The sequence below is a fragment of the Pimephales promelas genome, chromosome 9 (genome assembly GCF_988280905.1).
Source record: "Pimephales promelas chromosome 9, fPimPro1.hap1.1, whole genome shotgun sequence".
In the NCBI taxonomy this organism is placed as follows: domain Eukaryota; kingdom Metazoa; phylum Chordata; class Actinopteri; order Cypriniformes; family Leuciscidae; genus Pimephales; species Pimephales promelas.
Window position 1 is genome coordinate 6,287,777 of NC_142777.1, and position 4,739 is coordinate 6,292,515.

Genomic DNA, 4,739 nt, shown 5'->3' on the forward strand with positions numbered 1-4,739 from the left:
ATAGGCACATAGCTAGAGTCCTTCAACGTGAAGAAGGTGGTGGTGGGCATAGACACAGACAGGCTGCAGCCTGTAATAGGCACATAGCTAGAGTGCTTCGGCGTGAAGGAGTTGGTGGTGGGCATAGACACAGACAGGCGGCAGCCTGTAATAGGCACATAGCTAGAGTCCTTCGGCGTGAAGGAGGTGGTGGTGGGCATAGACACAGACAGGCGGCAGCCTGTAAAAGGCACATAGCTAGAGTCCTTCGGCGTGAAGGAGGTGGTGGTGGTGGGCATAGACACAGACAGGCGGCAGCCTGTAATAGGCGGCAGCCTGTAATAGGCACATAGCTAGAGTCCTTCAACGTGAAGGAGGTGGTGGTGGGCATAGACACAGACAGGCGGCAGCCTGTAATAGGCACATAGCTAGAGTCCTTCGGCTTGAAGGAGGTGGTGGTGGGCATAGACACAGACAGGCGGCAGCCTGTTATAGGCACATAGCTAGAGTCCCTCGGCGTGAAGGAGGTGGTGGAGGGCATAGACACAGACAGGCGGCAGCCTGTAATAGGCGGCAGCCTGTAATAGGCACATAGCTAGAGTCCTTCGGCGTGAAGGAGGTGGTGGTGGGCATAGACACAGACAGGCGGCAGCCTGTAATAGGCGGCAGCCTGTAAAGGCACATCGCTAGAGTCCTTCGGCGTGAAGGAGGTGGTGGTGGGCATAGACACAGACAGGCGGCAGCCTGTAATAGGCACATAGCTAGAGTCCTTCAGCGTGAAGGAGGTGGTGGTGGGCATAGACACAGACAGGCGGCAGCCTGTAATAGGCGGCAGCCTGTAATAGGCACATAGCTAGAGTCCTTCGGCGTGAAGGAGGTGGTGGTGGGCATAGACACAGACAGGCGGCAGCCTGTAATAGGCGGCAGCCTGTAAAAGGCACATAGCTAGAGTCCTTCGGCGTGAAGGAGGTGGTGGAGGGCATAGACACAGACAGGCGGCAGCCTGTAATAGGCACATAGCTAGAGTCCTTCGGCGTGAAGGAGGTGGTGGTGGGCATAGACACAGACAGGCTGCAGCCTGTAATAGGCACATAGCTAGAGTCCTTTGGCGTGAAGGAGGTGGTGGTGGGCATAGACACAGACAGGCGTTAGCCTGTAATAGGCGGCAGCCTGTAACAGGCACATAGCTAGAGTCCTTCAACGTGAAGGAGGTGGTGGTGGGCATAGACACAGACAGGCGGCAGCCTGTAATAGGCAGCAGCCTGTAATAGGCACAAAGCTAGAGTCCTTCGGCGTGAAGGAGGTGGTGGTGGGCATAGACACAGACAGGCGGGAGCCTGTAATAGGCACATAGCTAGAGTCCTTCAACGTGAATGAGGTGGTGGTGGGCATAGACACAGACAGGCGGCAGCCTGTATTAGGCAGCAGCCTGTAGTAGGCACATAGCTAGAGTCCTTCAACGTGAAGGAGGTGGTGGTGGGCATAGACACAGACAGGCTGCAGCCTGTAATAGGCACATAGCTAGAGTCCTTCGGCGTGAAGGAGGTGGTGGTGGGCATAGACACAGACAGGCGTTAGCCTGTAATAGGCGGCAGCCTGTAATAGGCACATAGCTAGAGTCCTTCAACGTGAAGGAGGTGGTGGTGGGCATAGACACAGACAGGCGGCAGCCTGTAATAGGCACATAGCTAGAGTCCTTCAACGTGAAGGAGGTGGTGGTGGGCATAGACACAGAAAGGCGGCAGCCTGTAATAGGCACATAGCTAGAGTCCTTCAACGTGAAGGAGGTGGTGGTGGGCATAGACACAGACAGGCGGGAGCCTGTAATAGGCACATAGCTAGAGTCCTTCAACGTGAATGAGGTGGTGGTGGGCATAGACACAGACAGGCGGCAGCCTGTATTAGGCAGCAGCCTGTAGTAGGCACATAGCTAGAGTCCTTCAACGTGAAGGAGGTGGTGGTGGGCATAGACACAGACAGGCTGCAGCCTGTAATAGGCACATAGCTAGAGTCCTTCGGCGTGAAGGAGGTGGTGGTGGGCATAGACACAGACAGGCGTTAGCCTGTAATAGGCGGCAGCCTGTAATAGGCACATAGCTAGAGTCCTTCAACGTGAAGGAGGTGGTGGTGGGCATAGACACAGACAGGCGGCAGCCTGTAATAGGCACATAGCTAGAGTCCTTCAACGTGAAGGAGGTGGTGGTGGGCATAGACACAGAAAGGCGGCAGCCTGTAATAGGCACATAGCTAGAGTCCTTCAACGTGAAGGAGGTGGTGGTGGGCATAGACACAGACAGGCGACAGCCTGTAATAGGCAAATAGCTAGAGTCCTTCGGCGTGAAGTAGGTGGTGGTGGGCATAGACACAGAAAGGCGGCAGCCTGTAATAGGCACATAGCTAGAGTCCTTCAACGTGAAGGAGGTGGTGGTGGGCATAGACACAGACAGGCGATAGCCTGTAATAGGCACATAGCTAGAGTCCTTCGGCGTGAAGGAGGTGGTGGTGGGCATAGACACAGACAGGCGGCAGCCTGTATTAGGCAGCAGCCTGTAGTAGGCACATAGCTAGAGTCCTTCAACGTGAAGGAGGTGGTGGTGGGCATAGACACAGACAGGCAATAGCCTGTAATAGGCACATAGCTAGAGTCCTTTAACGTGAAGGAGGTGGTGGTGGGCATAGACACAGACAGGCGATAGCCTGTAATAGGCACATAGCCAGAGTCCTTTAACGTGAAGGAGGTGGTGGTGGGCATAGACACAGACAGGCGATAGCCTGTAATAGGCACATAGCTAGAGTCCTTCAACGTTAAGGAGGTGGTGGTGGGCATAGACACAGACAGGCGATAGCCTGTAATAGGCACATAGCTAGAGTCCTTCGGCGTGAAGGAGGTGGTGGTGGGCATAGACACAGACAGGCGGCAGCCTGTAATAGGCACATAGCTAGAGTCCTTCAATGTGAAGGAGGTGGTGGTGGGCATAGACCAGGGGTCCCCAACTGGCGGACCGGGGTCCAGGTCCGGACCCCAATACCTTTTTATCCGGACCTCTAAACATTTTTATTAAAAAGTTTATGAAAAAAAATAAAATTATTTTTTACCGAAAGTAATTTTTGAACAGGCGTGCGCGCGGGCAGCTATGTGTGTCAGGTCCTTTGCAAGAGCCGGGTTCTGGAGAGATCACAAACTTTGGCTTGTACACACATTACTATGATATTTGTGAATTGATTATTATGGCTTACTCAAATGAGAAAAGTGGACTCTGAAAACCGCATCTTTCGAGATGAGTGGACTGAAGTGTACGCGTTCATTTTTACAGCTCTACGAGGCCCATGTGTCTTATTTGTTCGGAGTCTGTTGCTGTTGTTATAAGTGGAAACATCAAGCGGCATTTCGAGACAAGACACACAACTTTCAATGAAAATTATCTGCCAATAAAAATTATGCTTCCTGTTGCTGTTATTTATGATGAAAAGTTTGACGTTTGAATATTTGCACTAAAATGAAATAATACTTGAATGAATTTCAACAAAATCAGTTGAATACATTTAAAGATAAAGATTTTATTGTCAAAGATTTTGTCAATTTGTTGACATGGTTACAATTTAATAAAATGAAAGAACTTATTTTGCCGGGTGTTTTTGCATGTCCGGACCCTCGTTTACTGGGCTCATTGGGTTAGTGGACCTCTTGCCAATTTAGTTAAGGACCCCTGGCATAGACACAGACAGGCGGCAGCCTGTAATAGGCGGCAGCCTGTAAAAGGCACATAACTAGAGTCCTTCGGCGTGAAGGAGGTGGTGGTGGGCATAGACACAGACAGGCAGCAGCCTGTAAAAGGCACATAGCTAGAGTCCTTCGGCGTGAAGGAGGTGGTGGTGGGCATAGACACAGACAGGCGGCAGCCTGTAAAAGGCACATAGCTAGAGTCCTTCGGCGTGAAGAAGGTGGTGGTGGGCATAGACACAGACAGGCGGCAGCCTGTAATAGGCACATAGCTAGAGTCCTTCAACGTGAAGGAGGTGGTGGTGGGCATAGACACAGACAGGCGACAGCCTGTAATAGGCAAATAGATAGAGTCATTCGGCGTGAAGGAGGTGGTGGTGGGCATAGACACAGACAGGCGGCAGCCTGTAATAGGCACATAGCTAGAGTCCTTCGGCGTGAAGGAGGTGGTGGAGGGCATAGACACAGACAGGCGGCAGCCTGTAATAGGCACATAGCTAGAGTCCTTCGGCGTGAAGGAGGTGGTGGTGGGCATAGACACAGACAGGCGGCAGCCTGTAATAGGCGGCAGCCTGTAATAGGCACATAGCTAGAGTCCTTCGGCGTGAAGGAGGTGGTGGTGGGCATAGACACAGACAGGCGGCAGCCTGTAATAGGCACATAGCTAGAGTCCTTCAGCGTGAAGGAGGTGGTGGTGGGCATAGACACAGACAGGCGGCAGCCTGTAATAGGCGGCAGCCTGTAATAGGCACATAGCTAGAGTCCTTCGGCGTGAAGGAGGTGGTGGAGGGCATAGACACAGACAGGCGGCAGCCTGTAATAGGCACATAGCTAGAGTTCTTCGGCGTGAAGGAGGTGGGGGTGGGCATAGACACAGACAGGCGGCAGCCTGTAATAGGCGGCAGCCTGTAATAGGCACATAGCTAGAGTCCTTCAACGTGAAGGAGGTGGTGGTGGCATAGACACAGACAGGCTGCAGCCTGTAATAGGCACATAGCTAGAGTCCTTCGGCGTGAAGGAGGTGGTGGTGGGCATAGAC